At 37.2% G+C, this 13,829-nt stretch overlaps 1 pseudogene; it reads left to right on the plus strand.

Moving 5' to 3' along the window:
- Positions 1-13,829, plus strand: part of LOC107553917 (G-protein coupled receptor 98-like) — a 68,441-nt pseudogene that overhangs the window by 957 nt on the left and 53,655 nt on the right.

The following is a 13,829-nucleotide window of genomic DNA, read 5'->3' on the forward strand; positions in this document are numbered from 1 at the left end:
AATCAGCATATTAGAATGATTTCTGTAGGATCATGTGACACTGAAGACTAGAGTAATGACTGTTGAAAATTCAGCCTTTTCATCACAGGAATAAATTACATTTTAAAATATATTAAAATGGAGTAGTTATTTTAAATTTGAATGATAATTCATACCATTGCTGTTTTTACTGTATTATAAATGCAGCCTTGGTAAGCATAGGCTTTTTCAAAAATATAAAAAAACATATATTTTTAATTTTATGGCTGTTTTATTAGTCTTTATACTGATATAGCTGCTCATTGTATCAATATATCAAAATAATATAACAATTTGTTCTTTTGTATTGTTTTATAGAGCCTGTGGTTCAGAGGGTGCGAGAAGGGGGTGTGGCCAATTTCACCATTCTGCAAGCTGGGCTAGCTAACTTTATCACCATAGTGAAGTATCGTTTTGAGTACGGTGACACATCACCAGGAGACTTCACTCCACTGAGTAACGACTCAATGTTCGCCTTTGATTTTGGAGAGTGGATGAAGAACATGTCTGTTGCTGTGGTAGATGATGACATACCAGAGACAGATGAACCATTCTACATAGTCCTCTTCAATGCTACAGGTTTGTCACGTCCTCAGCTTCCAATTAACCATATATGCAGAGCATTTTATGTTGCAAACTTTGGGTCCTATTCAACATGCATTGACTTTTGGTTTGTGCTGCATTATTTTGGGTGACTTCTTTTGCCAGCCCTTCAAATCCCCAACTTTTAAGTGCATTGTCTATGTTGCCCAATTAGCTTCATTAAATTCCCTCTCTGAAAGACAAATACTGCTCTTCAACTCTGCTCTGTAGTGCCAATAAATCCACCCCATTAAACATTTGTTTTGATTCACACAGAGCTCTGTTGATTGGCCTTGACTCTCAAAAGCCCTCTCTAATCCTTGTATTGTGGAACACGCACACATTCATGAAAAGGGTTGGGTGACTGTAGAAAGTTAATTACGAAACTGTCCTTCTGCAGATCACAAAGCAAACCCACCAAGAGCTGTCTCTGGAGGTTTTACCACGTACCCTGAGGGATTTTGTTCAGATACATTGGTGTTATTACGACATAAAGTTGAGCTTTTGAGAGCGTAATATGATTGCTGTGGTTAGTTTGTACCAATTACAGCAGTGTTACATGTAGAATGATATTTAGCATGACAGTTACAATTTGTGAATGTTACACAAATGTGCTGCCACAGATTTGAAAGCGCAAGCATTTGTTAATGAGAAAATTGAAAAGGATTCTGAATAAAATGTTTGTATTATTCATTATGAATCTGACTGGAGTTATACTTGATTGAACTTTTATTATGATCATTTAATTGCATGCTAATTTGTGCTATGTCACAAAAATGTTATAACGTTTACAATGCAATTCTGTAATGTAATATAAAAAAGGCTTGGTCACAAAGATAATTCCAATAATTGTTCGCCTAATACACTATCTTTCAAAAGTTTGACATTAAGAGTAATAAGAAATGTGTCTTGAGCATCAAATCAACATATTAGAATGATTCCTGAAGGATCATGTGACACTGAAGCCTGGAGTAATAACTGTTGAAAATTAAGCTTAGCCATTACACAGGAATAAATTGTATTTTAAAATAGAAAACATTTTAAATGGAAGTAGAAACTGTCCTTCTGCAGATCACAAAGCAAACCCACCAAGAGCTGTCTCTGGAGGTTTTACCACGTACCCTGAGGGATTTTGTTCAGATACATTGGTGTTATTACGACATAAAGTTGAGCTTTTGAGAGCGTAATATGATTTCTGTGGTTAGTTTGTACCAATTACAGCAGTGTTACATGTAGAATGATATTTAGCATGACTGTTACAATTTGTGAATGTTACACAAATGTGCTGCCACAGATTTGAAAGCGCAAGCATTTGTTAATGAGAAAATTGAAAAGGATTCTGAATAAAATGTTTGTATTATTCATTATGAATCTGACTGGAGTTATACTTGATTGAACTTTTATTATGATCATTTAATTGCATGCTAATTTGTGCTATGTCACAAAAATGTTATAACGTTTACAATGCAATTCTGTAATGTAATATAAAAAAGGCTTGGTCACAAAGATAATTCCAATAATTGTTCGCCTAATACACTATCTTTCAAAAGTTTGACATTAAGAGTAATAAGAAATGTGTCTTGAGCATCAAATCAACATATTAGAATGATTCCTGAAGGATCATGTGACACTGAAGCCTGGAGTAATAACTGTTGAAAATTAAGCTTAGCCATTACACAGGAATAAATTGTATTTTAAAATAGAAAACATTTTAAATGGAAGTAAGTTTTTTTTACTGTATTTCTGATCAAATTAATAATGCAGATTTAGTGAGCATAAGAGACTTCTTGTAATCTTAACAACCCCAAATATTTGAACAGTAGTGTATGTTAAAATAGTTGTGTTTTATTTCATCTTTTACATTTTTGCAGATATCAAGACAGATAGAATGACCTATAATGCTGCCAAATAAATGTGAGAGTATGAGAGTGATACTGTACTTAAGTGTGTTTGTATGGGTCTTGTCAGGTGATGCAGTGGTATATGGTCAAGACACTGCTACAGTGGTGATTGAGGCCAATGACGATGTCAATGGGATATTCTCTCTGGATCCCACTCAGAAACCAGTGGAGGAGGGAAGAACCAATAACTTTTAGTGAGTCTTTTAGTATTAGAAAAGAAGTATTCATATTCTACTCTCTGTGAACTCATGTTTCCTTTTGTTTCTCCAGTGTTCTTCGAGACAGAGGACACTTTGGCAATGTCACAATATACTGGCAGCTGTTCGCCAATGACACCCCCGCCCTTGAACCTCACCAAGAATTTCTGAACACATCTGGTTCTGTAGTATTTCGTACAAGGGAGAAGGCAAAGCCTATTGTTCTTGAAGCCATCTCAGACAAGCTCCCAGAGTTCAATGAGTTTTATGAGCTCAGACTTATGAACGTCTCAGGTAAAGTCAATATCAGCGGCCACTGGCTTTAGTTAATCATTCTTAAAGGCTTCACGAAAGCTTTTTTTTCTTCTTTTGGAAGAAATGGACCAACATATTGATGAATCATGCACTACACAGATCTTTGTCCAATCAAATGCTCTCTACACTCAGAATGTCCCTCCCCATAATACCACCTGAAATCAACTAAGTAGCAAACTGTAACCTAAAACCAATTATTTAAAAAATTGTAATGATCTTTCTCGAAAAGTATGCAGACTGTCTGTTTTAACAGCAAGTACTTCACCACAGAAAAGGAAGCTGCACTTATTCCATGAGGTCTTAAAGTTAGTTTTTAAGTGCATATTTATTACATCAGTTACATTTGGCTATCCTGGTGAAGGAGGAAAACTGGCAAAGAAAGACCTCAATGCATCCATTCTCATACCTTTCAATGATGACCCATTTGGAGTTTTTGCTATTGCCCCTGAGAGTCTGGAGCATGAGGTAGCCGAGGACGTCGTGTTAGTCAGTGACATGTTGGATGTCACATCCTTCACCATACTTCGTCAGCAAGGCACTTTCGGAGATGTGTGTGTGGCCTGGGAAATCCTGTCAGGAGCTTTCCCACATGGTCTCTCACCCATGGAAGACTTGACATTGATGGCCTCATTTCCTCAGGCCGTAGAGCTCCGACCACATGCCAGAAGACGCCATGCTGGCACTGATGCTTTCTTCTTCTCTGGACTTCCAGGAGCTTATGGATCCATCAGTGCAGAAACCCATCTGCAGGTTCCAGTGAACCTGGCTAACTTTACCCTGTCAGTCTGGCTGATGTCCAGGCCTAATACAGATGGATTTATTGTTTCTAAAGGCAACAAGAATGGAACTATCTATTACGGAATTCAGGTCCAGACTAATGAGTCCTATGTTACTGTTATGCTTCATTACACAACCATAGGATCTAACAGCACACAGGTGGCACGAGCTACTGCAACTAAATTTGTAGAGGATAATACATGGGTTCATGTTGTCATCGCTGTGGAAGATGGAATTATTGAGTTTTATCTGGATGGGAGTCCAATCCCTAGGGGGATTAAGAGTCTAAAAGGAATGGTGAGTTAAGTTTGTCTTTTTTAAAACAATGTAAATTTGGACTGCAAAAGTTGTCATTTGTCCCAAATATGCATATGTCCCACATAAATATTGATTATAAAATTTGAAATATATATAAATGTTGAGTATATAAATTAGTATTATAATCATCATCATCATCACCACCTGAAATGAAAGGAAAGGGGAAAAGTCTCAAAGACTTGGAACCTAAGCCATATTTAGGGATCGAGATTTTTGACTTTGATTTTTATTCTACTTTTAGTTTAGTTGAGTGTATATAAAATACATTTATAGTAATAATTTATATATATTTTATGTATTTCATCATTTTTATTATATAAAAATAGCATTAATGTGTAAATAAATTCATTTATAGTGTATTTATGATGTGTTATTATGTATAAATTAATATAATATATACATAACTATAAAGCATACATTATAATTGTTATAATTAATTAATTGATAATTTATTTATATATTATTATTATTATTATTATTATTATTACAAATTGTATTATTTAAATTATATATATTTATTGATTAAAATCAGTATAAAAATATACTATACTACCAAAAAAAAAGGGTCTATCCTTTTTTTGGATACACAAAAAATGTATTTCAAGGATTGAGTTTTTTGCTCTTTGGTAAAATGTATTTATTAAAATTGTTCTCAACATTTCACATCATTAGCATCAAAACATTTTTTTTATTTATTTCAGCACCCCATAGTTTAGCCTTTTAACAACTGCACTACAAATTAGGAAATCACAACTGCCATAGTACTCCATTTGGAGTTCCTCTTAAAGACAAATTCCTCATGCTTATATTGGTCAAGCAATGAGATGTGGTTCCTCACCTATTCTTGTGGCCCATATCTTGTCTTGTGAGAGCCCTATGCTATTGTTTAGCTTTTCACAGGAAGATATGCTTGACTGAACACTGGGCCACTGGACATTGTTAGCAGCACATAAAGGCAGTCGGTGTACTCTCTCTCTCTCTCTCTCTCTCTCTGAAAACAATAGAGCCCCTACTAAGACTTTCTTGACATCTCTTATACCATTTTCAGTCAAGTGAATGTACACATTAACTGCATGGATATCTGAGATTGTCTCTTTTTGTTAGCTTTACTGGTGATTGCAGCCTTTGTTAAATGTTCTTGTTTGGGCTCCATAAAGCGTATTTCCTCAATTTGTACAGTTGTGTGCCTTTTAATGTCTCTCTGGTGGTCAGGAGGTTACTGCTTTAAGCTGGTGTAACCAATGAAAACTTTTTATTCCAATTTCACCACTGTCACATCATAGAAAATGTTCCTCTTCCCCACCTGCTCATATAATGAGTTATCTTGGCCCACTAAGAAGGCTATGTCAATGGTGATTGGAAGGGACACAGATATGTCACGACATTGTGTTTCTCCAAAGACATTTCACTATTATGTGTTGTTAGCTGGGTCAGACAGTGCTTGCTTGAATACACTGCTTTGAGTATAGTCCTGTTTCTTAGCCTCATTGCGTGTTCTTTTTTCAGTCCTCCAGTAGAGATTATGTACATTTATTATGCAACACATGGGCGTAGAATACATGGGGGACACATCTCCTGCACTTTTAAATTAACGTAAATTCATCCCCCGCTGTCACGGAAACACCTGCCTCACCAGCCGGATCAGCCTCCTACACCCGCTCACAATCACCTGATTACTGATCACGGACACCTGCACCCACTTACCACACCATTCAAATACTCACTCACCTCGTTCACTCATCAGCTGGTCTCAAGGTTGCAAGCTAATCTGTCCTGGTTCCTCGTCTTCCAGTCTGCCTGTTCCCCTCGGAATCCTCAGTTCTCGGCCGAAGGATCGGAGTGCCGACCCAGATAAGACTGTGTTTTGCTTCCCTTACTGCCTATGTTGAACTCTTTTTGGTTGGAAGCCTCTCTTAAGTTCCTGTGATTAAATCTCTCTGCTTAACGTTATCCTGCCTGTCTGCCTCTTTGTCCCGGTTGTGACACCTGCACTTTTCTAGGGCAAGCAGAGTTTTTTTTTGGTTCATAGAGGTTTTCAAGGGCCAGTGTGAATAAATCTGGATTTAAATTCAAAGAGACAAGATGGTCTTTGCATGACCTGATGTTTTATTCATATCCAAAACGATGTGAACATTATGGAGTGCTGAATACTCTCCTGCAGTGTATGTTTCATTCATACTCCAAGCTGCAGGGCACTCTCGCGCTGAAAGTCCAAAACTACCTCATAGAAGTAATGACTTATGACGTGTGCAGGAAATCCCTAATATGGACAAAGGCATCCGGCTGTCGTTGTAGCTAAACTGAATAAAAAGAAGAAACATTTTGACTGATGAAACGTGAAGACAATAAACACACGATTGCGACAATTTATGGGTTATGTGTTTAAGTCATCGTCAGGTAATAAATAAAGAATATAAGGGCTAAGTGACATATAAACTATTTTCTGCCTTATTCTTTGATAAAAATGGAAAAAGTGTTTGTACTATATAAACCAATCATAAAATTGTCATAAGGAAAATATAATCAAATACAAAAGGTTATTGGCAACCAAGTACAACCCTTTATAGCATCAAGGTCCGCTACAGACACCACTTATGGTCATAATATAATGTGATATAATAATCCTAAACATTTTTGAGATTAAGAGATGTGCATTTTATTTTATTTTTTTACACCTTGGTATAAGTTTATTCTCTTTTTTTGTTGCTCAAAATAGAGGTGTGCTATTAATTTTAAATTACTTAAAGTAATCCAATTTAACTGACTTGGTGAAAAGGAAGAGAAAAAAAGTCCTTTAGACTTACATAGACCATTTTTAAGCTATATTTAGGGACAAAGCTTTTCTGACATTGACCAGTAAGTCGTCACCTAGAAAACCACTCAGAACACTCTAGCTGTGTTAAGAAACACTCTAAAAATGGAACACCTTATCTAGCAAACGTTAACACAGTAACCTACTGTACAATGCTTTAGCATCGTATTCTGTGGCAAAGACCTTACACGTTATCTTAAGAAATCCATCCATCTGAAGCATCCTGGGGTAACGTTCTCTGTGTGTATGTGCTGTACATGTGAAAGAATTGACAATAAAGCAGACTTGACTTGACTTCTATCATAAGATCTTCTGGGGTTTAAACATAACCATTAGGGTTGCAAGCCCAGATGTTTACCCAAAAAGCCACACCAGATGCTGCGCCTATTAGGATCGGTTCCAACCCAGATGGTGAACAGCGCTTCACTGGTCTTCTACAAGATCTCCGGCTGTACTCCAGCTGGCTCAACCGCTCCGAGATTCACGAGCTCCACAGCCAACCAGCCAAGAACGACCTCCACAATGTGTCAGGGTACCTGACATACAGGCAGGAGGAGAAACTGAAGTCATTTTTGGTCAAAGTACGGGACGATCAAGAAGAGGAGGGTGAGGAGGTTTTCTACCTACAACTGGTGGAGTTCAAGGTGGAGCCCGTCTGCCGATGCCTAGACCGACCGCCATCCTCAAAGTCATGAAGAGTGATAATGCCAATGGACTTTTCGGCTTTACTGGTTCCTGCATACCAGATGTAGGTATTTTTTATTTTTTATTATAAAAATTTATTTTATTTTAAAACCAAATATAAAGCAATGCCACTGTTTGGCATAAACGCATAACTCCTATGAAAATGTCTATGCAAATGCAAAAAACTCAAAACAAATTCTGACTATGCAAAACATAAGCATCCAGTGAGAAATCTATAATGTTGCTGCACAGATGGCCTTCTGACCAGCACAATTAAGGTCTAATGAGTTAACATCTAACCGTATTATTTGATTAAGTACCCAAGTTGCTTCTTTGTCAGTGTTTGGTTGACCTCCCCTCCGAAAGCACGTAACATGACCCCTAGCTGTGAGATGTCTTCATGTATATTTAATATGTCTTCACACCTGGATGGATGGAGTGCATTCTTCTCTTCAAGGAGATTGGATGCATGGCATCTCCAATGGCTTGTTCGATTAACAAGACAGATGGTCAGTGAATTCCTTTAGAGGAAGACCTCTCAACTAATGACAGAAAGACACAGTTGCACGTGCTTTCTCTTATGCTCTCAGTTTTAGCAATTTCAAAGCATGACTAAGCAGGAAAAAAGCGCTTTAGCGCTACACATTTAGTAACTAATTTCCTTTCCATTTAACCAGTTAAGTGAAATGTAAACACTCTAAACAGTTTAATGATCATGTAACTCAAAACTGTTTCTCAGTCGGAGTTTATAACCCAACAACATCTAAAATTCTGAATGGTTACAGTAATTCTGTTAAAAGATGCTGAAGTTAATTTTGTTGTGCTATAGTTGGCTTACAGCAACCTTTATCCTTTCTTTATCAGATATCTGAAGAAGGCTCAATGATCTCATGTGTAGTTGAGCGCACACGTGGCGCCCTGGATCATGTCTATGTAAACTACACAGTCACTCAGGTGGATTCACCCGCAGACTCGTCAAATGCCTCAGACTTTGCCAATGCTACAGGCTCCATCCATTTCTTGCCAGGCCAGCGCTCTGAGGTAACAGAACCGACCTGTCAAGCAGTTATTATTAATGACCATAGGACCACCAATTAAGGGGGAATGTTATAATATTGTTATTATTGTGTAATGGCTGGACAACATCTGTTCACATGATGACTGTATAATGTATAAATACGTTTGCATTAATGAATGTAGTTGATGTCTTTATATATACCCATTTTAGCTGTATTACAGCCAAACTGTTAATATATGGCTCCATCTGGTGGTGGTTTTAGCCACTTTGTTTAATTGACGGTGTAAATTAATTAAGTAATGGCAAAGCCTCACTCATAAATGCCTTCATATTTGATGTCTCTTGTCTCCCAGGTTTTAAACCTGCTGGTTCTAAATGATGACCTGCCTGAGGTTGATGAGCACTTCCAGGTTAGGCTGGTGTCAGCTGAATCAGGTGATGGGAAACCAGGTTCTACTCCCACCAGTGGAGCCAGCATTGACCCAAACAATGCCATCAACAACATTACAGTCAAAGTCAGCGATCATCCATATGGTACATTGGTATATTTATATGTTTTTATTATTTTAGCTACATTGCTTCATTTATGCAGCCAGATGTCGTAATTGACTGGTTATTAATGTAATTTCAGGCCTGCTGCAATTTCAAGCTACCCCAGTGCCTGTGGGTATGATCAAACCTGCACTGAAGGAAGCCCATGTGACTGTTCAAGAGGAGACTGGTGTGGTCAGTCTGCTGGTGGCCAGAGCACAAGGACTGCTGGGAAGGGTGATGGTGGGCTATCGCACGTCTCCATTCACAGCTGCTTGTTCAGAGGACTATGAGGTATCAACAGCTGCTGAACATCTTTTTTTGGGGGGGAATCAAAGAATCCTGACAAAAAATAAATAAAATAAGAAGCACAACTGTTTTCAACATTTTTTTGGAGCACCAAATCAGCATATTAGAATGATTACTGAAGGATCATGTGACAGCTTTGCGATCACAGGAATAAATTCCAATTTAAATGTAAAAACCTACTAAAATTAGAAATCTGTTATTTTAAATTGTAATAATATTTCACAATATTACTGTTTTTACTGTATTTTTTAAAACATTACAGAATCTTATTGACCTCAAATTTTTGGACAGAGTGTATGTTTTTGGTATTTGCTCTCTTATACAGTTCAGCAAAAAGAGAGTAATTTTTCACTACCAAGATCCCCTAATGAAATTCCTTTGTACATGAAAACGACACAATTCCTTTCCATTTTCTGACAGGACACAGAGGGATTTCTAGACTTCTTGCCTGGCGAGAGATTTAAGTACATCAATGTGACTATTATAGACAACTTGGTCCCGGAGTTGGACAAAGTCTTCAGAGTGGACCTTTATAATCCAAATAGAGGAGGTAAGAAAGCAGTTAAAAACTTTCAGTGTCCTCGCTTTTACCTTCCTGTTTTTTCTTTCACTGTTTCCGCATGCACTGTCTCCTGTGGGCTCCATTCATGCTGTTTGAGCATGATTATGGAGCACTCTGTTTGATTTCAGTATGCACTATGTGTAATTCCTATCTGTTCCTGTCTGGATCCTGTGTGCTTCTTAAGTGGATCCGTTTTTTGCAAGTGAAGGCAGTGGAAATGGCGAGAGTGACACTGATTTCTTAATTCCGTCCTTTCACTATCATCATGGTAAGATTCTTTTTGTCATGTTATTTTTCTCCCACAGTTTGCTTTTTCCTTATTTACATTATTCGCTGTAATACCAGACTGGATGCTGTGGGGGAAAAAATACCAGTTTGACTGTATACACTGTAAAACCTAAAGTGCCTCTTAATATTGTCAAAGTTCCCTTCAGGTCGAACAAAAGAGGTTTTATTTGTTTTTATTATTTCCTAACTGCTTGAATTGCTCCTCTGGCATTTTACTGTGCTTTTTGTTTTTCTTTATTTTGTTGATTTATTGCGTAATTGAGGTCGCCCCTTACACAAGCTTTATTTTGTAAGTCCTAGATTAAAGTTAAGTTTAAGAGCCCCCCATAATGGTCAAATCCCCAGACTCTGGATTGTAGACCCTGATTTCTGCCAAGCTGTTTACATAGTACTAAGGCCTGCAAGTAGTACCAGGAGAGATGTGGGAAAAGCAAATAGCCTTCATGTTTAGGGGAGGCCAATAGGGGTAAATGATGATTTGAAAATGTCACCGTTCACCTCTGTGACACGTCTTGGTGCCCTTCTTTAGGAAGTGTTTAAAAGTAGTAGTAGCAGTAAAAATAGGAGTCTACTTATTTTCTTTTATATTATGGCTTGAATAATGAAAAAAAAAAAAAAAATTTTTGCTCTGAAGCTAACCTGCTCGTATCATTGTGACCATCGCTGCTTCTGATGAGGCTCATGGCATCTTCCAGTTCAGTGCCGACTCTCTGACTGTGAATGGCACAGAGCCGGAGGAGCCAGTGGTGTGGACTTTTCTATTCTTGTAGAATTACAACAACTATTATAACAACACTTTATGGTTATAGTTATTGTCCTTGGTGTGAACAGCTCTTTAATCGTGTTAGTTTGCTATAAATAACCAGACAAGGCTTGACCAAAAGTCTTTAATTTCCCAACAGACAGAGGTGGTTTTAAGATGAACATGATTGTGGAGGCATTTAGAACATGTTTTAAATGGATAATTAGGCATCAATTTGTGCTCCATAGCATAGTAACTAGTAACATAGTACCAAGATGTGATGAGAGAAGAGGGCTCTGCAACAGCTGTTACATTGGGGAAGATGGTTCGTGTCATCATGCATGCATGACAGGACACATGAATTATATCCCTGTATATCCAGTCTTTCCTAGACTACTAGTTAATCTAGTCAGCAAGGAGAACTCTTATACACATCTTATTAATACTAGCTTCTAAATCAATCGAGGGTTGTATTACTTGGAGTAAAGTTTGTTGAAGTTTTATTGAACCCAATAAACCCAATGCAAAATCCACGTCTCATTATACCAGAAAATGGTTAACATCTAAGTTTAGATGTTCATTGATTTCAAAAGGTGAGAGTTTGTCTCTGCTGGTGGAGAGAACAGCTCCTGCTATTGGAAATGTCACAGTGGAATGGAGGATTGAAGGCCCTTGAGTCTCAATGACTTTTACAGACACCTCGGGAACTCTATTTTTCTCTGAGGTAATGAATAAACAATTTAGCTTTACCAGATCATTTGAGCATTTCTTTTAAACTTTTAAACCTATGTCAACTATGAATTCAAAGGACAATGAGTGATCAATATTCTGCCTCATCTTCTGTTTCAGTTAACGTTAAATAATACTATATTCTTGAGGCTACTTGAGGATACCATGCCAGAAGAAAGAGAGGAGTACAGAGTTATCCTATCAAATATACAAACCAAAGGTATTTATCAGAAACACACACAGGATTGAGTTCCTCAAAAAGTACTGTATACTGCAAGTTCATCTCATGTTACCATGTTTAGCAAGGCCGCTAAAATTTACTATTCGCATTTATGAATGCAGAATTTTTCTAAATATTTCACACTTTTGCTTCTCAGGTAAATTATCCTGTCTGAAGTATGTTTACATATTTTATTAGAAAACAAGTCACAGTTTCAGATTAAAAGTGAGACTTTTTACAGTGTTAGCATTAGCTGCTATCTTATTGTATTGTTAACTTGTTAATCACTCACAATCTACATTTCAGTGTCTGTAGCTTGATCTTAGCTTGCACTCACATTTCACTTCACATTGTATTTGTGCTTATTCTATACACAATCTATTAATCTATTATTTATTCTAGTTTATTGATGTATTTTTAAATAATAATCATGTATAATATATAATTATCTCAGGAGTTACCCAGACAGGCATTGCAGCCCTGAGTGCTCAGGGTCGTGAAGCAGTGGTGAGCGTGGAAGCGAGTGACGAGCCGTTTGGTTTGCTCAGCATCGCCCCCTCATCCTTAAAACTGACCACAGATGAGAAAGACACCACCATCAGGATTTACATTTACAGAGTTTGGTGCATCAGGTTAGCTATGCTTGTAAAATCTATCAAACAAAGTGTTGTCCTGGAGTATGGGGATGTAAGTATTGCTACTTTCCTCCACAGGTGCTGTGAATATAAGCTACGAGACTGCGCAGGGCTCTTTGCAGGACCTCAAACAGACTGAGGCTGCTCTAGCCCAGCCAGGCCAGGACTTCAGACACGTCTCCAGTTCTGTGATCATGCAGGATGGACAGACATCTGTGTCCATCCCCATCACCATCATAGATGTATGATGCTGCTGATATAACATTGACTACATTCTAACAGTTTTCATTTTGATTTTGATTTAAGATGCTAAATTAAATCTAACGCATATTGTATTAACCTTAATTGAATTAATCAAGAAACATTTTTTTTTGTCACTAACAGGATGACATCCCTGAGTTGCAAGAGTTTTTCTTAGTCAATATAACATCAGCTGTCCTCATAACCACCTTCACAACTGTCCCTGAATTAAGTAAGATGATTAGACAATTAAGCAGATTGAAACTATTAAATTGTATTCTGTATTATGTAATTATTCACTTTGTTGTGTTAAATGAGTCACATTTAATTAGGTTTTAGGTTCTTCTTTCAATTATACTTTCTTCTTGAACTTGAATCTTTTTACATCCTTTCCTAGAGATTTACTATACAGTACATTGAAAGGTAACAGTACCTACCCACACCTGTGCTTGATATGCTCTAGTGCTTTTGTGCTTATTGTCATATTGTCAGTGGCATTTCTGTAATTAGAATTTGTGTTTGTAAGGTGTGGTGATAACTGCCAATATAATTGACAGCTCACAGCGGTCTGAGCTCTATCATTCCCAAAGACAGCCCACACTCCTTGCTTATAATCAGTGATTTGTGAAGACTATTGGTAGATGACTATTAGTGCTTTTTTTATTAGTAGATGACCGTAGGAAGTTCTAAGCGGCCATGCACTTTTTTTTTTCCTTCTTGTTTTCTCGTTATAACGACTTATTTTCTCGTTATATCGACATAACGAGAGTTGTTTTCTCGTTATAACGACTTATTTTCTCGTTATATCGACATAACGAGAGTTGTTTTCTCGTTATAACGACTTAATTTTCTCGTGATCTCGACATAACGAGAGTTGTTTTCTCGTTATAACGACTTAATTTTCTCGTGATCTCGACATAACGAGAGTTGTTTTCTCGTTATAACGACTTA

This window comes from Sinocyclocheilus grahami, unplaced genomic scaffold (assembly GCF_001515645.1).
Source record: "Sinocyclocheilus grahami isolate Dianchi unplaced genomic scaffold, SAMN03320097.WGS_v1.1 scaffold486.1, whole genome shotgun sequence".
Taxonomy (NCBI): domain Eukaryota; kingdom Metazoa; phylum Chordata; class Actinopteri; order Cypriniformes; family Cyprinidae; genus Sinocyclocheilus; species Sinocyclocheilus grahami.